Source organism: Sinocyclocheilus anshuiensis, unplaced genomic scaffold (assembly GCF_001515605.1).
Source record: "Sinocyclocheilus anshuiensis isolate Anshui unplaced genomic scaffold, SAMN03320099.WGS_v1.1 scaffold1143, whole genome shotgun sequence".
Taxonomy (NCBI): domain Eukaryota; kingdom Metazoa; phylum Chordata; class Actinopteri; order Cypriniformes; family Cyprinidae; genus Sinocyclocheilus; species Sinocyclocheilus anshuiensis.
This window is the reverse complement of record NW_015546123.1, coordinates 1416203-1438676: the sequence shown is the minus strand read 5'-3', so window position 1 is coordinate 1438676 and position 22474 is coordinate 1416203. Positions and strand designations below refer to the sequence as shown.

General features: G+C 36.5%; 1 long non-coding RNA gene across 1 annotated transcript in view; it reads left to right on the top strand.

Annotated features, from left to right (window-relative positions):
* Nucleotides 1–22474, top strand: part of LOC107701022 (uncharacterized) — a 79717-nt gene that overhangs the window by 43341 nt on the left and 13902 nt on the right. Inside the window, exon 2 of the long non-coding RNA XR_001635602.1 lies at nucleotides 17091–17186. This is a non-coding gene — a long non-coding RNA (uncharacterized LOC107701022). The remainder of the gene's footprint in view (nucleotides 1–17090; nucleotides 17187–22474) is intronic.

The window sequence follows — 22474 nt, the reverse complement described above, 5'->3', positions numbered from 1 at the left end:
GACTGCTTACTAAAAATAATAAATATCTAGTATTAAGAGTGTAGTACTCTAACTTCCCTTTAACACATTTCACTATTGTTAAATGGGTAATAGGGATGATAAGGCTAGCCTCAGTTGCCCTCACTACTGTGATGTTTTATCAATGAACAGACAGTGTGTTTTATCAACGAGAGGAATGTTATAATGTGTGATTACAGGTTTAATCTGACAGGGTGTAAAAGTGTTACAGAGAAACATAAGGGTGTGCCTGAGGCCAGTCCAGGTGAGCCTGGTCTCATGTGTCACTGTGTTCAGCTTTATTGACTTTCACTTGAAAAAATAGACAGCATAAGTGTATTGTTCATTTCACTGTGGCTTCCATATAATGGTCTGCAGTCAAATAGTCGTTGTTGCCTTGTGGTTTTTACATTGTGGTTTTTGACCTGTGTGAACAAACACCATTTTTAAACATTAGGTCATTGTTACACTAAACCAAAGTGATGGTTAGTCAAAGCAAATAAGGCGTCTGTTTACAATACATGGAGAGTATTTGCTGCTAATCTTTCCATAAGAAACTGTAGACATATGCTTGTCCAATCAGCATTATGCATTCAGTCTCCTTTGTGTCATGGAAAACAGTGGGTATAGAAAAGAATCGCCCCCTTTAAAATAATCACATGTTGTTGCTTTGCAACTTGAAATGAAGACAGACACCGTTTGTTTTATCCAGCTGTATTTACTCAGTGCAACTTATAACATCCAAGTGAAAGATAAAACACCAACATGTCAGAAAAAAATAAAAATAAAAAAACAGAATCACTGAGTTGGAAAAAGGATCACCCCCTTCTAAAAATGACTTGTAAACTCAGTCAGGTGTAGCGAATCACCTTCTCAATGAGTACGTTTACATGGACAACAATACTCCGATTTTAATACGATTAAGACAATACTCTGATTAAGAATCTACCATGTAAACAGATTTTTGATTACGAATTAAGACATGTGGAGTATTCCTATTTTAGTCGCATTACTGAAGTGCAGAATAGACATGTATTCTTAATCACATTATTACCGTCGTGTAGGACTTTTTGCCGCATTTTGCGACAGGATACACACACGGCAATGCTCAACTGTTTAACGGCAAATAAAAGAGCTTCAACACCCGCCGTCATCTGTATGCATGTACAAATAATTAACTGCACTTGAAGCTTTCATAAAATTAAAAATGAAACACCCAAAACTGTACATGGCATCATCACAAAGACGAATTATGTTTATACGTGAAATTCCGGAGGGGACGTCGGATGGCGTCACGTGGGGACATAATGACGTATGCCATTAAATTTTGATTAGCTCAGCATGAAAAGAGCTTTCCTGGAGCATTTCAGTCCTTGGTAGTGCAACTGAAGCAAACAATCAACTATGGGTGGCAAGGTACTGTCAAAAGATCTCCGGGATAAAGTTGTGGACAGGCACAAGTCAGGAGATGGATACAAAAAAAATTCAAAGGCTTTATCAATGCCTAGAAGCACAGTGAAGTCTATTATAAAGAAGTGGAAGATATTTGGTACATTACAGACCCTCCCTGGATCGGGACGTCGCTCCAAACCGGATGAAAGAGCCAGGAGGAAACTGGTCAGAGAGGCTACCAAGATCAAGAGGCCTACAGCAACTCTGAAGCAGTTGTAGGAACAAAAGACAAAGAGTGGTCATTGTGTGCATGTGACAACAATATCACAAATGTATGAGGCACATTTTTCTTCTCAACAGCATGCTGCTTGCCCTCGTGAGACAGGGGAATTAAGTGTCCTAGAGAGGCTGTTCCAGCCCTGTTGCTTTGAGGGGCCTCTGAGCTTTTTCCCCTGGCTGTTCGTGCAGCTGCGGCTGTAAAACCTCCGCCGTCAGCAGCTGATAGTGATCTGTGTTTGCAGTGCAGCATCTGCATAATCAGTATGCATGTCTGAGTTCTCAGGGTAAGCAAGTTCTCTTATTCATACGTGGAGTTTCTGTGGTTTTACCTCACCCACATAGACTTGGTCTGGCCTGGCACACCTCCAAAACTACTCTGGCCACCTTGGAGCTGGTTTGGATTAAGTGTGTGTCGTCCTGAAGAATGCCATATCTGCAGTAATTGTTCATGCTTGAATGAAATTCCGGTTGGGCTCACTGGGGCTCTTATTTATTTATTTTTTATGTTAGAGGCTGAAATGGCCTTGTTAAAGCTCACTTTTGCTATTTAAAAAAAACAACAAATTTTTATTTTTTTTATGTGGCACTACAGCATCTCTTTATGTGTTTCCTGTCTCAACAGTATTGATCACATAGGGTTTATGCAAGGTCATTTATGTTCCTAAATTTATTGACTGCAAAATCAATGTATATTATGCATACTGGACAAAAATTTGGGTTTGCTTTTTAAAAAATATTTTTAAAAGAGCTCTCATATGGTGACCAAGTCTGTATTTATTTTATTATCAAAAGTACAACAAAAGCAGTAATTTGTGAAATAATATTTTAAAATAACTGTTTTATGTTTTAACATTTTAAATTTTAAAATGCAATTTATTCCCGTGATGACAGCTGAATTTTCAGCAGCCATTACTCCAGTCTTCAGTGTCACATGATCCTTCGGAAATCATTCTGATATGCTGATTTATTATCAATGTCGGAAACAGCTACTTAATAATTTTTTGGAACCTGTGATACTTTTTTTTCAGGATTCTTTGATGAATGAAAAGTTAAAAAGAATAGCATTTTTTAAAATATAAATATTTTATAACAATATACACTACCGTTCAAAAGTTCATCCATTTTTTTCTTTCTTTTTTTTGAAAGAAACACTTTTATTCAACAAGGATGTGTTAAATTGATAAAAAAGTGATAGTAAAAACTTATATTATTAGAAAAGACTTCTATTTTGAATAAATGCTGTTCTTTTAAACTTTTTATTCATCAAAGAATCCTGACAAAAAGTATACAAGTAAAAAAAAATATTTATAAATAGCACAACTGTTTATATATGTATAAACAGTATATGTGTAACAGATTTTTCTTTTCTTTTTTTTTTTGCGATCAAAATAAATACATCTGAGCTCTTACGTTCTATTAGGCAACATTCTGATGCACAATTTCATCATCTTGGACAATGTGTTTTCCTTATTTACATTGGAAATATGTTAAGTAGTTGAGTCAAGTTTGCTGAGTTGCTGGGTTTTGCATTTTGTTCTTGAGTTTAGCTTCATTTACTATTACCACGTCTGTATAAAATCTGAATGTTGCGTACTATAGTTGTCCTGATCATCTGATAACTTTTCCTACATTTACAGAATCTTAACAGTAGGCTGTTGATTCAGCTGGGTCATTTGGATATTGCGGTTTGATTTGCTTATTGCCAGTGTTGAGGTCAAAGTGTTTCGTAAACACTGCTTAATTGCTGTGAATGTTATGAGATCACAGAATTGTCATGGCTTGCCTTTTCAAACCGCCTGCACAACAACTTTTATTGAAAAAATCCTCAGCACATGGTTTGCAAGTCTTGACAGGGAAAGCCGTTTAAATGACCATCTCTTTCTATCCCTCACCATGATAAATTATGCAGGAGGAGGATTCACAGTTCTGAGCATCGCAGTGTAATTACCTTCTAAACAAGCTCACAAATGGATATTTCAGGTCCCATAGGGAGGCATTTACATTGGTAATCAAAAGGACAGCAGTTCTGGTAAACACAAACGCTGTGAATCGTTATTTAAATATTCAGATCCGGTCCCTCTCTCCAATCCCCAATTGCCCCCCTGAGCTAGATGAAACAGCTGACCTATTTGTCAGTGACCCCTTACTAGAAAACAACATGTACCCCTAGCATTGAATCCGGGAAGACAGGATTTTCATGGCTTTGTGAGGATAAGTGTGACGTTCTCCAATTTCATGCTGTTATTCAACAGCTGGTGGATCGATGCCAGCTTCACATGCGTCACGTGTAGCTGCAGTCACCTGACCTGAGTGGCGGCATTGTTGGCAGCGATTGCCTGAAGACTGACTGACATTTAACTGAAGAATAACTGTCTGGCCAAATCATCTGCATGTGCCTTATAGGAACAATAGGTCCTCTGTATGTTCTGTTTGCTTAGAATAAACTGTTAGTCACATGAGCGTTTTCATGTTTAGCAGGGTGGGTTTTTTTTATGCTTCAGGCTCTTGAAAGCAGCTTGTAGATGGTCCTGTTGATAGTCCATAGTTATTTCTACAGATTGACAACCAATGGTAACACTTTATTTCAAGGACCAATTTTCACTAATAACTAGTTGCTTACTAGCATGCATATCACTAGCATATTGGCTGTTTATTAGTACTTATAAAGCACATATTAATGCCTTGTTCTGCATGACTATATTTTTTAGATCCCTTAATCATACCCCATACCTAAACTAAACAACTTCCTTACTAACTATTAATAAGCAGTTTATTAGGAGTTTATTGAGGGAAAACTCTTAGTTAATAGTGAATATGTGTTACCCAACCTATTATGCCAAATAAAATACAACTATGTAATACCGCTAGTTGTAAAAGTGTTAACTGTTTTCTTCGGGCTGTGTTTATAGCTTGTTGGCCTGAACTTCGTGTTGGTTTGACCCCTGTTAAAGGATGAAAGAGATGTTTAACTCTGCAGCATTGCAACAAATTCCTCGAGATCAGTACAGACTGACAGTAAACTCTTACAAATATTTCAGCTCTCATCTGGTTTGTTTATGCATCTACTGTAGCAACCAGAATGTATTTACAAACAGATTTTGTGTGATCAGAATTATTATTGTACTATTTGCCTGAGAATTTATATTCTGTGTAAGTTTATCAGTATTATCTTGATAGTAGTCATTGGTTGGTTTGTACTTTCTGTTAAAGGGAATTTCACTTTGCTAATTTATCAGATTATAAAAACGTCAGAGAGACCTGGTAAAACGCAAATATGCTGCCTTTGCTCTTGAGAACATGTATGCTGCCACATGGCCTTGTTTGAGCAGACAGGTGAACACTACAGTTCAAACGTTTGGGTCAGTAAGGTGTTTTTTGTTGTTGTTTTTTTGTTTATGTATATATATATATTAATTAGTAATAATATTTTACAATATTACATTTCTTGACTAAATAAATCAAGCGATTCAACTGATTTCCATTTTGTTGATTGATTTCCAACAATAGTGTCGTGTGAAGTACAAAAGTCTGAGACCACAGAAAATCTAATTTAAACAGAAATATATAGAAATGTTTTGCAAAATTTAAAACAAACAAAAAACTTTCAAAAACTCAAAGTAATTCTAAAATTTAAACATCACAATTTAGGCATCAGAGCAAAAGATTAAAGATTAACCTTTAAGTGAGAGTTAGCCTACATAATAGCAAAGGTAATCATAAATGTAAAAACTGTGGAAATGAGTGTGGACAATTAAATATTCAATATCAAAATATAAAAATATCGAACAATACTGATAAATTACATATACAAACATACACACATGTATGTTATGTTACCAATATTTTTTTGGCAGCCCTAATTGTTTTTATTTTTTATTTATGTATTTAGAAAATAGCAAAAATGAAAACAAAAGCACGCACATCAACCTCAAATGGGTGCTTGACTAAAAAACAAGTAGAAAAAATTAAATATAAAGTCGGCAATGCTCGAAGCGTCACACGCTATGCAAAAGTTCTAAATTAGAAAATAGCACAATAAAAGTATTTTTACTGTGGTATCAGACCTCTCAATGTCTCAGTATGTTGTTTTTGTAAGCTCTTAAGGACCTGTACCAGTTATTTGGTTTCTTCCTATCATGTTGGTGCATTTTTTTTTTTTGAGAGAAACAGAAAGAAACATTTTGTGTAGAGAGTGACATGTTCGATTATCTTATCAGTGCACTGATAATGGGCTGAACATGCCCTGTAATAATGGATTGCAGCGTCCTCAAAGAATGCCGGCTGAAATCAGACATGAAATGGACAGGAACCCTGGGCGATTTGTAAACGCCCTGATAGCAGCATAAAAGCACGATTGTCAATATGTCTTCAGACAGCAGTGTTGAGATTACGCTCACTTACAATCTAACATAATGTGCCAAACTTTCACCGTGGAGACATTATGGATGCGATGGGAACCAACCAGGCCCTTTGTGGAACAAACAACGAGTCGTAGTGCATGAGGGCCCTAAAAATACTTCTCCTGCTGTCCTAGTAACTCTTAAGTATTAAACCCAGCCACTTTTGTGGCGTTGTCTGAGTCTAATGACCAAGATGCACTAGCAACTTTTTTGGATCCCGAATAAAAATGTGTGATTTTACCAGTATGTACTGTCTTTCTCGGGAAGGTCTGTACTAACACTATTGGATTCCTAGCACAGTAAAGCCCTATTGTGTTGTCATGCTCCGACAAAATGCTGTAGTCAGGAAAGGATTACTGGGTTCAAAGGTCAACAAGAAAGGATGCACACAAAATAAAACTGAACACCATTCACTTAGGTTTTATTGTACCATGTGTTTTGTTAGTGAATCATTCTGATTAGGTATTAGATATAGACCTTTAACATTTTAAATTTTAAAATGCAATTTATTCCCGTGATGACAGCTGAATTTTCAGCAGCCATTACTCCAGTCTTCAGTGTCACATGATCCTTCGGAAATCATTCTGATATGCTGATTTATTATCAATGTCGGAAACAGCTACTTAATAATTTTTTGGAACCTGTGATACTTTTTTTTCAGGATTCTTTGATGAATGAAAAGTTAAAAAGAATAGCATTTTTTAAAATATAAATATTTTATAACAATATACACTACCGTTCAAAAGTTCATCCATTTTTTTCTTTCTTTTTTTTGAAAGAAACACTTTTATTCAACAAGGATGTGTTAAATTGATAAAAAAGTGATAGTAAAAACTTATATTATTAGAAAAGACTTCTATTTTGAATAAATGCTGTTCTTTTAAACTTTTTATTCATCAAAGAATCCTGACAAAAAGTATAAAAGTAAAAAAAAATATTTATAAATAGCACAACTGTTTATATATGTATAAACAGTATATGTGTAACAGATTTTTCTTTTCTTTTTTTTTTTGCGATCAAAATAAATACATCTGAGCTCTTACGTTCTATTAGGCAACATTCTGATGCACAATTTCATCATCTTGGACAATGTGTTTTCCTTATTTACATTGGAAATATGTTAAGTAGTTGAGTCAAGTTTGCTGAGTTGCTGGGTTTTGCATTTTGTTCTTGAGTTTAGCTTCATTTACTATTACCACGTCTGTATAAAATCTGAATGTTGCGTACTATAGTTGTCCTGATCATCTGATAACTTTTCCTACATTTACAGAATCTTAACAGTAGGCTGTTGATTCAGCTGGGTCATTTGGATATTGCGGTTTGATTTGCTTATTGCCAGTGTTGAGGTCAAAGTGTTTCGTAAACACTGCTTAATTGCTGTGAATGTTATGAGATCACAGAATTGTCATGGCTTGCCTTTTCAAACCGCCTGCACAACAACTTTTATTGAAAAAATCCTCAGCACATGGTTTGCAAGTCTTGACAGGGAAAGCCGTTTAAATGACCATCTCTTTCTATCCCTCACCATGATAAATTATGCAGGAGGAGGATTCACAGTTCTGAGCATCGCAGTGTAATTACCTTCTAAACAAGCTCACAAATGGATATTTCAGGTCCCATAGGGAGGCATTTACATTGGTAATCAAAAGGACAGCAGTTCTGGTAAACACAAACGCTGTGAATCGTTATTTAAATATTCAGATCCGGTCCCTCTCTCCAATCCCCAATTGCCCCCCTGAGCTAGATGAAACAGCTGACCTATTTGTCAGTGACCCCTTACTAGAAAACAACATGTACCCCTAGCATTGAATCCGGGAAGACAGGATTTTCATGGCTTTGTGAGGATAAGTGTGACGTTCTCCAATTTCATGCTGTTATTCAACAGCTGGTGGATCGATGCCAGCTTCACATGCGTCACGTGTAGCTGCAGTCACCTGACCTGAGTGGCGGCATTGTTGGCAGCGATTGCCTGAAGACTGACTGACATTTAACTGAAGAATAACTGTCTGGCCAAATCATCTGCATGTGCCTTATAGGAACAATAGGTCCTCTGTATGTTCTGTTTGCTTAGAATAAACTGTTAGTCACATGAGCGTTTTCATGTTTAGCAGGGTGGGTTTTTTTTATGCTTCAGGCTCTTGAAAGCAGCTTGTAGATGGTCCTGTTGATAGTCCATAGTTATTTCTACAGATTGACAACCAATGGTAACACTTTATTTCAAGGACCAATTTTCACTAATAACTAGTTGCTTACTAGCATGCATATCACTAGCATATTGGCTGTTTATTAGTACTTATAAAGCACATATTAATGCCTTGTTCTGCATGACTATATTTTTTAGATCCCTTAATCATACCCCATACCTAAACTAAACAACTTCCTTACTAACTATTAATAAGCAGTTTATTAGGAGTTTATTGAGGGAAAACTCTTAGTTAATAGTGAATATGTGTTACCCAACCTATTATGCCAAATAAAATACAACTATGTAATACCGCTAGTTGTAAAAGTGTTAACTGTTTTCTTCGGGCTGTGTTTATAGCTTGTTGGCCTGAACTTCGTGTTGGTTTGACCCCTGTTAAAGGATGAAAGAGATGTTTAACTCTGCAGCATTGCAACAAATTCCTCGAGATCAGTACAGACTGACAGTAAACTCTTACAAATATTTCAGCTCTCATCTGGTTTGTTTATGCATCTACTGTAGCAACCAGAATGTATTTACAAACAGATTTTGTGTGATCAGAATTATTATTGTACTATTTGCCTGAGAATTTATATTCTGTGTAAGTTTATCAGTATTATCTTGATAGTAGTCATTGGTTGGTTTGTACTTTCTGTTAAAGGGAATTTCACTTTGCTAATTTATCAGATTATAAAAACGTCAGAGAGACCTGGTAAAACGCAAATATGCTGCCTTTGCTCTTGAGAACATGTATGCTGCCACATGGCCTTGTTTGAGCAGACAGGTGAACACTACAGTTCAAACGTTTGGGTCAGTAAGGTGTTTTTTGTTGTTGTTTTTTTGTTTATGTATATATATATATTAATTAGTAATAATATTTTACAATATTACATTTCTTGACTAAATAAATCAAGCGATTCAACTGATTTCCATTTTGTTGATTGATTTCCAACAATAGTGTCGTGTGAAGTACAAAAGTCTGAGACCACAGAAAATCTAATTTAAACAGAAATATATAGAAATGTTTTGCAAAATTTAAAACAAACAAAAAACTTTCAAAAACTCAAAGTAATTCTAAAATTTAAACATCACAATTTAGGCATCAGAGCAAAAGATTAAAGATTAACCTTTAAGTGAGAGTTAGCCTACATAATAGCAAAGGTAATCATAAATGTAAAAACTGTGGAAATGAGTGTGGACAATTAAATATTCAATATCAAAATATAAAAATATCGAACAATACTGATAAATTACATATACAAACATACACACATGTATGTTATGTTACCAATATTTTTTTGGCAGCCCTAATTGTTTTTATTTTTTATTTATGTATTTAGAAAATAGCAAAAATGAAAACAAAAGCACGCACATCAACCTCAAATGGGTGCTTGACTAAAAAACAAGTAGAAAAAATTAAATATAAAGTCGGCAATGCTCGAAGCGTCACACGCTATGCAAAAGTTCTAAATTAGAAAATAGCACAATAAAAGTATTTTTACTGTGGTATCAGACCTCTCAATGTCTCAGTATGTTGTTTTTGTAAGCTCTTAAGGACCTGTACCAGTTATTTGGTTTCTTCCTATCATGTTGGTGCATTTTTTTTTTTTGAGAGAAACAGAAAGAAACATTTTGTGTAGAGAGTGACATGTTCGATTATCTTATCAGTGCACTGATAATGGGCTGAACATGCCCTGTAATAATGGATTGCAGCGTCCTCAAAGAATGCCGGCTGAAATCAGACATGAAATGGACAGGAACCCTGGGCGATTTGTAAACGCCCTGATAGCAGCATAAAAGCACGATTGTCAATATGTCTTCAGACAGCAGTGTTGAGATTACGCTCACTTACAATCTAACATAATGTGCCAAACTTTCACCGTGGAGACATTATGGATGCGATGGGAACCAACCAGGCCCTTTGTGGAACAAACAACGAGTCGTAGTGCATGAGGGCCCTAAAAATACTTCTCCTGCTGTCCTAGTAACTCTTAAGTATTAAACCCAGCCACTTTTGTGGCGTTGTCTGAGTCTAATGACCAAGATGCACTAGCAACTTTTTTGGATCCCGAATAAAAATGTGTGATTTTACCAGTATGTACTGTCTTTCTCGGGAAGGTCTGTACTAACACTATTGGATTCCTAGCACAGTAAAGCCCTATTGTGTTGTCATGCTCCGACAAAATGCTGTAGTCAGGAAAGGATTACTGGGTTCAAAGGTCAACAAGAAAGGATGCACACAAAATAAAACTGAACACCATTCACTTAGGTTTTATTGTACCATGTGTTTTGTTAGTGAATCATTCTGATTAGGTATTAGATATAGACCATGTGTGTTGTCGTGTAAATGGTGAAAACCATTATGCATTTGCTATGCATTTGCTGTGTTTTTGCTTGTTTTAAACTAGAATTAACCTAAAATCCTAAGTAATGGTTGTGTCATCCGTGCAGAGATGATTACATTTGTTTTAATCTAAAACAAACCTGCTGACAACCTTCTGTCATTAGGTCAACCTATATGTTGGCTGGCTGATGTTTTTTTGTGTTTTGTGAGAGAAGCGATTTGATCAAACATGGCTGAATGTTGATAATAAAATCTGGTTCCCCTGGTGTAGTTTCCAAACCGACAGCGCTGTTTAGCTACAGTATTTTTATTAAGAAACCTGAGCACTTAATAAGTGAGCTGCATAATCCATTTTAATAATACCAATAAAACTTTATGGTTGAACTGTTTTGCTTTTTCTCAGTGTGGCTTCACTTTTACAGAGAGTGAAGTAATGCTGTTTTTGTAAACATAATGATAGTGACTTTTCATTATTAGGCAAGCACTCTTTGTGCTACAGACATGAATAATAGCATTCGTGATACAATTCATTGTTGGGATAGATGTGTTGATACTTTTCTGAGGGACCAAATTAAAAATTTTATGATAAAATGGGCAAAACATCCCATGCCCTTGTTGATTTTGGCCAGTATGTTCCATACAGATGTCTTTCTAGTACTTGGACACAGGTCCCCATCAAACAAAGTATGCCCATATTTTGATACTCTGTTTAAAACTCTTTTGGTTATAAACGGATTATTGTAGGTAAATATCCACCTCATCAAGTGCTCATTTTATTTATTTTAAAATATCCTGTTACCATTTGGTGTGAGAAACTGCTGCAAACAATTCAGTGCGAGAGTAAACTGTCCAAATTAATCAAACTGAATGGCAAACAATTTCAGACCTTCTTGCAAACCCGTTTGACCAATAAGTCAAGTCACCTTTATTTGTATAGCGCTTTATACAATACTGGTTGTGTCAAAGCAGCTTTACAGAGTCAAACAGGAAAATAGTTTGTCAATGATGTAAGAAGACAATAACGGAGTCATTTTTCAGCTAAAGTCAGTTCATTGATGATTCAGTTATGTCATCATCCAGTTCAGTTCTCTTCCAATAGTGTCTGTGCAATCAGTCAAGCGTCCCCAACTAAGCAAGCCAAAGGCGACAGTGGCAAGGAACCAAAACTCCATCGGTGACAGAAATGGAGAAAAAACCTTGGGAGAAACCAGGCTCAGGCGGGGGTCCAGTTCTCCTCTGGCCAGACGAAACCAGCATGGCGTGGTTTAATTCCACTTGCAGAGGACTTGTCTGGTTCCTGTGGTCTTGTGCCGATGGTCGTCGAGGTGATGAGGTCTTCGCAAGGGATCTGTCTCTGGGGCGCATCTAGTTGACGTGGTCTCCGCTGACATTCAGGGCTGTAGAGGTCGTCTCTAGGTGCTGATCCACCATCTGGACTGGATATGGACTGGATCTGGGTGGCTACGGTGACCTCGGAATAAGAATGAAAGAGACTAATAGTAGTGTAGATGCCAATTCTTCTTACGATGTAACAAGTACATCGGATGTTATGGGAAGTGTTCCCGGTTCCGGTTGACCTAATTAATGCAGCCTAACAATCCTTTAACGGATTTGAATTGACTTGACTTGACTTGAAACCGGAAGAGCAAAAGAGTGATCCATTCACAAATCTGGCATTGCTACTTCAGATTCTAAACAGCTGATAGAAAATGCATAACATGGCTGCTTAAATATTATTAGAGAAAATGATTCTCAGGTTGGTGTCAATCCCATTGACACAAAGATTTATAAGTAACATTTTACTGGGGCACAGCAGTATTTCATGAGCCCCAGTAAAAAGGCTCTAGCATATCAGTTATTTTATTATTATTTAGTGCTGTCAATCGATTAAAAATAAATAAATAATCACATTTTTTTCTGAAATTAATCGCGATTAATCCCACCTAACATTAAAGTTTTTAGATATACTTTTATATTGCAATAATTTCACAATCAATCTTCAAAATAATGTAGAAACAACATAAAGACATTATATTTGTAGTATTTGTTTATTAATGGCATCTTTTTTATGACTGAAGGCAAGTATCACTGATACCAATACTACTGATGTCTCTATGAAATGTTTTTTTTTTCTAATATTTAACCATTGACTGTAGCCATTCAACATTACAGTATAATTAAGAGCTATCAATTTTTTTTTTTTCTAATTTTTAACCATTGACTGTAGCCATTCAACATTACAGTATAATTAAGAGCTATCAATTTGAACATTTATTAGACTTTAAAAAATAAAAACTTTTAATTTAAGTGAACTTAAAACAATCTCCACATAAAACCCATTATAATAAATGTCATATTTAGCTACCTGTGCCCTTCAGCAAGTAGGAAATATACAGAAATTGAATAAAGTTATCAAACACTAAATTTGAAATTAAATATAGATGACTCCTTAAAGCTACAAAAGTTATTGATTTCCTGACATTCAGGGCTGTAGAGGTCGTCTCTAGGTGCTGATCCACCATCTGGACTGGATATGGACTGGATCTGGGTGGCTACGGTGACCTCGGAATAAGAATGAAAGAGACTAATAGTAGTGTAGATGCCAATTCTTCTTACGATGTAACAAGTACATCGGATGTTATGGGAAGTGTTCCCGGTTCCGGTTGACCTAATTAATGCAGCCTAACAATCCTTTAACGGATTTGAATTGACTTGACTTGACTTGAAACCGGAAGAGCAAAAGAGTGATCCATTCACAAATCTGGCATTGCTACTTCAGATTCTAAACAGCTGATAGAAAATGCATAACATGGCTGCTTAAATATTATTAGAGAAAATGATTCTCAGGTTGGTGTCAATCCCATTGACACAAAGATTTATAAGTAACATTTTACTGGGGCACAGCAGTATTTCATGAGCCCCAGTAAAAAGGCTCTAGCATATCAGTTATTTTATTATTATTTAGTGCTGTCAATCGATTAAAAATAAATAAATAATCACATTTTTTTCTGAAATTAATCGCGATTAATCCCACCTAACATTAAAGTTTTTAGATATACTTTTATATTGCAATAATTTCACAATCAATCTTCAAAATAATGTAGAAACAACATAAAGACATTATATTTGTAGTATTTGTTTATTAATGGCATCTTTTTTATGACTGAAGGCAAGTATCACTGATACCAATACTACTGATGTCTCTATGAAATGTTTTTTTTTTCTAATATTTAACCATTGACTGTAGCCATTCAACATTACAGTATAATTAAGAGCTATCAATTTGAACATTTATTAGACTTTAAAAAATAAAAACTTTTAATTTAAGTGAACTTAAAACAATCTCCACATAAAACCCATTATAATAAATGTCATATTTAGCTACCTGTGCCCTTCAGCAAGTAGGAAATATACAGAAATTGAATAAAGTTATCAAACACTAAATTTGAAATTAAATATAGATGACTCCTTAAAGCTACAAAAGTTATTGATTTCCTCTTTTTTTTTCTTTAACAGACATCGCAGGAACTGCATTATTACGTTATTTTTGCTGCTATTACTTTTAAGAGCTGCAGCTGTTGAACATGATGTGGATCTGACACGCATCGTATTTTCTCACAACTCTTGACCTTTTCTGACTTGCTTGAATATGATATGATATAGGCTACAGCGCGCCACCACATTTGTGCGTGCAATTGAAGAGCATGTGCTACGAGCACAGTATAATGACTGACAGGACAGGAAACTTTTTACTGACATGGCCTGACAACATCTCATCTGACCGCAGTTCACTGTTATTCTACTGAAGCTCCCTCATCACCTGTACCTTTTCCACGTTTGTTTGACTCACGCCTGGTGCTGACGTGAAGTTGGAGTGAGTGGCTGAAAATGTATCATGTCTCATGTATGGTGTGGTCATAAAATAGCTCTGCGTCTAAATAAATGCAATTCTTGTCAAGAAAAAAGAGACAGAAGCAGCAGTTGTGAGTGGGGTGGCCAACCCTAGCTCCGACCCTGCATTAATTGCGTTAAATATTTTGTGTGCGCGTTCATTTTAACAGCAACATTATTATTATTATTATTATTATTATTGTTTTATTTTTATTTTTTGGCTGTGATAAAAAGGGCAAAACATCTCATTCCATTTTTGTCTTTGGCCAGTAAGTAGGTGCTATATTAGTTATTTGCCACTAGTTATTGGACTTTCTTTCTTTGTCGTTCTTTCAATAAATTTTATATTTTATGTCTCCCCACCAACAAGTAAGCTCTATATGATGGTGAATTTTACATGGGCAATCACCAGTCATTTTCTTAAGGATATGTGTAATTATTTTATGTGCATTGTTTACCTTCAGTGGTGGGGAATCCACTCTGATTTCTGCTTTTATTAGAGGCCATTTCTCGTCTGCTCCCACACGAAAAAGCCCAGTGAGCGGCAGAGCATTGAATACCACCTCTTTTATACTGACTCATCTGTTCCTCTCTCTCTTCACACTCTTGAGGTGAGTCTGCAGTGGGTTTCTTTTACGTGCCTGTGATCTTTCCTGCTCTGCTGACACCCTTGCCTGCCCCATATTCAGTTCTTACTCTAAGTGAGAGCTGCTTTGGTGCTGGCATGAGGCAGACCTCTTTGGCATTATTCAGGCCTGTTGGCTGTGCCAGGCGTAGTTTGGCTGTGTGCATCTGGTTTCCAGAAGGTTGCTAGTATTATGGTCTGGCTTGGATTTCTGGTTCTCACAGGATTTAGTGTTTATTTTTGCCTGCCCCACTAGTCTGCTACCTCTGTGTTTTGCATGTATGTTTATTTGTGAATTAATTTGAGTGAATTGCACGTACACACATATAGTTACACAACAACTCTGTAAACCTGAGGTAGCATCCACTGTTTCTTTACCCTGACGCATCCTCTTCTGCTCTTGCTGTGAAGCAGCCTGCAGAGATTTCATATTTCATTTGATGATTTCGTTGCACAAATCACGCAAGCCTGAAATTGATATTGTGGTGGAAGTTTCTTAAAAAGATCACAAGGTTTGTTGGATTAATATATACATTAATGGGTGACTTGTTCTTGTACCTTCCTGTTCTTGACTTTTAGATTGCGCAGATTTAAGCCGTGCACTTCTCAGAATATACTATTATTTCTATATACTATGATTTCTAGTCACAAATTGAGTATAGACTTGTTCCAATCTTCCCAAATGTGATCTGTTATGATCTTTGTGGGTATACACATACATATAAACAGCGGTTTTAATTAGGGCTGCACGATAAATATCGCATGATATTTAATGCGCATCTCGTCAGTAAAGCCGGTTCTGTAATCAGCGGAAAATCTCTACACGTGCATGCTGTCACGTGGAGCAGCATTTACTACACAGAGCCGTTGTTCACAGACAAGCTGCGCAAAACATGCACAAAATATGATCGTGGTTTTGCGCAGCTTGTCTGTGAACAACGGCTCTGTGTAGTAAATGCTGCTCCACGTGAAAGCACGCACGTGTGGAGATTTACCGCTGATTACAGAACCGGCTTTACTGACGAGATGCGCATTAAATATCGTGCGATATTTATCGTGCAGCCCTAGTTTTAATCATGGTTTTATTTGGTGACTGGACACTTTGTAGAAGCACAGTGAAATAATTTGTTTTCTAATCTCTTTATTTCTTAATCGTTTTCCAGAATCATCTGTTTTTTTTTTCTTTAGCTAGCATACATGTTCATATTTTTCAGAAACTGCTTATCTTTCTAAACTACAATAAATTAATAAACGGTAGTGGCTTTTCTTTGTTTATCATATACTTGTTTAATGAATTGAGGTTATCATCTATGAAAGGCTGATTATAATCTCTGTTATCAAGGTTAATTTAACCTTTAACTTGACCTCTAGTTCAGGGGATTAAAGGTATCCATAGCCTTGTTTTGGATTGAAAGTAGACTCAGATACTGCAAACCTGATCACAAAGCAGATTTAGAAAAGTGTACCTTAGTAAAAACCAACTAAGATGATTGTGGCAAAACAGCACAACATATTGTGTAGCTTTTTAATTATTATTTTCTTCCTTTTTAAATCATACTAATAATGCTTGATTCTTGAGAAACCTTTGGCAGGTTGCTTGGCATTAGGGGCTGGTGACCAGGAGGGTTTTGGTATTAAAATTATGACAAACAAGAAAATGAAATGAAACTGTTGTGGGGCTTTAAATGGCTGGTTAGAAACTATGCTAGTAGTAGTTGACAGGTTGTATTTCCTGTGTGAGATCACTATGCAACATCCGCTGGCTCTGTGAGATCATTGAGTTCATGTCTTCTTTCCAGCTTGAAGTTCTTCATAAAAAAAGTAGAAAAATAGAGGATTAAATATTCATTTTTATGAATTCACTTTTAAAATATTTACCATTTTTGATAGGTTTTTAGTTCATGTACAAGAACCCTGTGAGAACAACTGAGTGAAATCTGCTTATGACAGTAATATCCTTTTTTTGTTGTTTCTTTGTAGGATGAAAGAAAAATATTGAGGATGTGAGCAGTCCCTTCACCTTTAAAAGTTATCTTCAAAATGGAGCTTGTTCTTTGTCCTAAGTTTCAGTCTGAGGTAAATCACCCTACACAGTGGTGCTGTCATGAACCTACACTATTTCTGTCCCCTTGGAGAAAACATTGATATCTCATCATAGAATGTGATCCTCTGTTCGGCATTCAATTACAAGAAACCTCAGGTCCCTCAGCAGAAAGTCAAGAAACAAAGAGTGAAAGTAGTAGGTAGAACAGATGAACGGGGACTTGCTGGAGCCTAGTTCTTCAAAAATACCCAGCGTTTCCTGTGCTGTCCTTCACACATCTAAAACCTCAGCACTTCTGAGAATTACCGCCACACTCTTTTTATAAGGAATTAACCCCTCTGACACCTCAAGAAAGACTAGGGGTTTCCTTTTTGCGCTCTAATGCAGTGCTATTTATAAAGCTGAAAGTGTCATACATAGAATTTCATAATCGACTAGTTAGTAGGTTGTCTGAACAACTAGTCAACTAGTTGGTCTTTTATAAAAAGCCCTATATAATTAGACTTAGGGTCATATCCACCAAACACCGATCAGACACATTTCTTAGGGTGTGTTTACACAGGATGCATGTTGTTGAAAAACAGAATGTAACAATTCAGGGGTCTTGCTTTTTTATTTTGTTATTTTAGTTACTTTTTAACTCTGCATTTTATAACAACATGTCAATTTAAAATTAATGCACATGGCGTGAGATGCAGAAAACCCATGTAAGATGCAATGCAACAGATAAAGACATACAACTATAGAAACATATAGCCTTTTTAAAAATGTGTAGTTTGGAATTGTAATGCAGTTTTTGGTCTATTTTTAAGTGTATTTATTTATTTTCTGAATATTTGCTTTTATTTAGTTAGGGGGGAAAAGTTACTTATAGACCTCAGTAATTGATTAATTGACCCTTAACAGGGAGTTTGATTGACAGGCGATCTGACCAATCATAACTCAGAATTTGCTGTTTTGTCTGACATACAAACCAGAGAGGAGAGTAGATTAACGTCTTGTCTGTCGGTGCATTGTCAGTGTCGTCTTTGCTCCGCAATGTATTTTTTCACTGCGTGAGAACATGATGTGTGGCATTAGAGCACCATGGCTTGTCGGACTTAGCAACAGTAAAGAAGGGGGGTGAGTCTTTGTGTGGGGTCATTTGACCCATCTGACCCGTGCCTAGTGTGTTTGTGTGTAGTGTCTATCAGACAGAACAGAGAGGTGGATGGCCTGTGCTTATTTGGGAGACAAAAACAGGAAGTGCTTCCCACCCAGATGTGAACAGTAATGAGCGGCAGAGATAGGTGAGACAGAAGAGTTTTGTACAGATCGATGTTGGAGTTATCTCGCCAACAGAAAGCACTTCTCTTTTCTGTGCTGACAGGTCTGTTGTAATCTCAGTCAGACTGAGCTGCTGGGTAACAGCCATGGCTCTTTCCTGAGAAGCCAATCTCAGTGCTCCTCCAGCACAGACAAACCCAGATACCAGCAAATACTCGCTTTATCGCTCAGTTCAAGCAGGAATCTGTTGGGAAATAACGGCTGATGTTAAGAAATAACTGGAAGTCCCTGTTTTGTCGAGGCTTAGATTGGTGTTGTTTTTGAGAGTTGGGTATATAGATGGTGTCTTTGTTGAACAGGACTGATCCTCATGCTTCATCGTACTGAAATATTAAAGGGATGTGACACTGTCAGTATTTTAAAGGTATAAATTATTTAAGTGTCCTTGAACATTGCTTTGTGTACCTAGTGAGATTATTTTGGCATCGGGATCTTGTACGTTTTCTACTTCTATACCCATTTAATCACTGTAGTAAATGGTAATTTGACCTGTCGGGGTCATTATCAGTCATTCTGATTTCCTGCCAGTTTTGTTGCTGTGCATCTGCTCCATAAATGACAGGGAAGGCCAAATTGAGCTAAGTAGACTTGTCCTCTGTGCAAGCCATGGACAAAAGACAAGGTCACATTCCTTTTTAAGATTAAACACAGCATCAGCAGTGCATGGATATTGAGGTCCAGCATACAGTATTAAAAATCAGGGTTGGAACAAACTGGACACTGAATGGAAACTTTCAGAGTCAACCTTGATTTCAGAAACTGTGTATATCGTACTAAGTGAATTAAGTAGTTTATTTTTTTTAAATCAAAATTAACAGAAAAGGGAGAAATGCTCATCTATCATGATCCACAGCCTTTTTTGACAAAGGAAAGTTTTGTTTATCTCTATTTTACTCTGTTGCTTTTTATTCGACTCAGTAATATATTTTCCAATATGCAAGCTGCTTTTATTTTTTACATAGGGATTAAGGGCCCATTCACATCAAGAACAATAATTCACACTAAGAATAATAACTGTAACTGTTAAATTTTATTAGTCGTTCTAATCCTATGCAGATTATATATGATACCATATCCACAACTATAATGATACCATATACGAATAAACATATTGAACCATACAAACATTGACAGCCAGTCAGAATCCACTCAACTTTAAACAGCTCAAGTATGAAAGCCGCAGATTATATAAGCTCAGTGCATGTTTTTAATAAACAGAATGTTGTTGTGCATTGGTGCAGACACTAGTTATCATTAGAGTTAACTTTATAGTTATCATTCTTGGTGTGAATGGGCCTTTATACTGCCAAGTTCCAAAAAGTCCTAAATAGCACCACTGAAGAATCATAAAAGTAATCCATACAACATTATATTTCAAATTTTCTATAGACCCACAGTAGCTTTGTATGCAAAAAAAAAGGCCCAAAATTTAAGTCGTTGTGTCACTGATAAATTTAACCCTAACTCTCCACCATAGCTGTCCAATCAAATTCAGTTTGTTTAGCGAAAACAATGCCACCTTAAGATGGCATTTTAAAAAAACCTGACCGATATTGAGATTTAAAACCTACATTAGAGTGAAAAACTCTACTTAAATTTTAGTTTGTTTCCAACAAAAAACGGACTTATGGCTTCAGAACACTTAATATATTACATAGAATACATGATACAAGTCGTAGAAATTTTTTTTTTTTTCGTAACATGGAAATATAAATCACCTTCCCCTTGTATGGAAAAAAGCAGCTTTGACATGGCCAAACATAAACTGAATCTAATTTTTCACAGAATAAAGAAACTACAGGGGTTAGAACAACATGAGGGTGAGTAAATGACTGCACTGTTTTCACATTTGTGGAAACTTTCCCATTAATTTGCTAAATGTGACCACTTTCACAACAACTGTGACTGTAATGTGCCGTCTTTGAGGTTTTCTCACATGGAGCCTACCTGTTCTCTTTCTCCATAGTTGACACATGCTTGCTTAAGAAGACTAAACATGATGGAGTCCTCCTTTAGTGGAAACCACCTCCTCTCTCACAGTGTCCATTGGAAACAACTGGGAGAGGAAGTCAATATTTTGATAGGAGGATGTGTTTGGGTGCCAGGGTTTGGATGTGGTCAGACCTCTGTTGTTGTTTACTTGCTGTGGGAAATCACTCTCGCGAGTCGCGACGGACACGGCTCTCTGACTTGTGGTTTCTGCTGCTTGGGTCCAACAGTATCTCTCCATTTGTGAGATAGAGAGGGTTATGTAATCCGTGATAAATGAAATAGCCGTTTAGTTGGAATGCTGAGAAGGCCTAGTACTTTCCTTGACAGTTGCAATGACCTTGCTTGTCTGAAAGAATGTTTAAAAAAAAGGACGTAAGCTACAAAATAGTTAAGATAATGAAGTGCATGTCAGCACATACAGACTTTGGAAAAACTAAAAGGCAGGGGAAAAAAAAGTAAAAGAAAGAGAAGCACATGGTGGGAGAGAAAGGGAGTAGAAAGAAAAAAAATGTTGGATCGCACCTCCCTCACTAATTCGTTCCTGTCACGGTTCTCCCCCCATTGTGGATTGTTGTTATGGGAACAACCAAAAATCCAGTTATGGAAGCGGTAACAACGCTGTGTGTGGTTGTGAATTATGTGAATTTTAATGATGTAAGACAATCTATTGCACACCATGAACATTTTAAGGGATTTTCATGCAGCCTGATATATTTTCCAGCTCAAAATCTTTAGTTGATTTGGCCTTAGTTCAATAATAAAGATAAATTACTGTAGTGTCTGAGTTGTAGTGATCCATAACTACATAGGCTACATTTTTAAGCTGCTGAATCCATGTCAATCCCCCTCTCTGACATAATTCGACTGAGAGCACGAGCCCGAAGCAAAGAAGTTGAAGTCTTCTGTAGGGAAATCTCTTGCTTACTGTGGAACCTGAGCAACAGCGTCTGCGCTACAGCTGTGCCGTAATGTACTACAAAATATTCTGTGGTCCTGGAGCATTTCAGGTCAGCGCTGTGATTAGCACACAAACATGGAGTAATGTCTCAAGGCCGAAATGAAAATAAACATGATCAGGATCAGTTACTGCAAGAGAACATCTCTTGACTGTCTTTTTCAGTACAGACTCTGCTAACCAGACGCTGTGGTCGATTGGACTTTCTGTATATTCTGTCAAATGACAGAGTGAAGTTCTAGGAAAAATCATTTTAGGAAAAACGTAAATATGGAGCGCACTCTTCACTCTGGGAGAATGTTTATTCCCTCCTCTTTAGTTGTTTCTGTTTCCACTTCACTTTCTGCTACTTCTCGCTGTCTGCCTTAAATGCGATAGTACAGCCTGTACAGGTTTTCTTCTTTAGCCAGACATTTAAACTGTTCAGAGACTTTGTTGCGTTTGTCCTGACGTACAGAGCTGTTTGTTCACAAAGGTCAGGATGATGTCATTAAATGGTCTGATTTGTAGTATTCATGAATGAGACTGATGTGAGTGGTTTTCTCAGTTTTTTTGTATATCTGTTAGTTGTGATTGGCCCTTTTGTAAAGCGGTTAAATAAGCAGAGACCGTCTCAATAAAGCCTATAGTAATACTTGTGATAATTCCCACCTTTGGCCTTAAGCCAGTGTGCTCAAACTTTTTAATTGAGTTTCTCTGATCTGCTACACAAATGAAGAAATCTCCATTTCACTGTCCTTTTTTCCATATTACCAGGCATTTCCTCTTTATCATGTACTGGAGATATATGTGATGTTACAGTTTATAGATTAGAAACTCATTTACGCTGGCCTTTACCCAAATTTGGATTATATTTATGCACTTCCTTTAACACTGTCTGATGTTTTGTTCTGCTGTCTGACAGTAATCACATAAAGTGCAGCTGGTCATCCATCATTCCTAAATTACATGATTCTGTATTAGGGAATACAGGCTTCTTTTTTTATATTTTTACTCAATCCTCACATTGTACTTTTAGGTCTCTCTCTCTCTCTCTCTCTCTCTCTC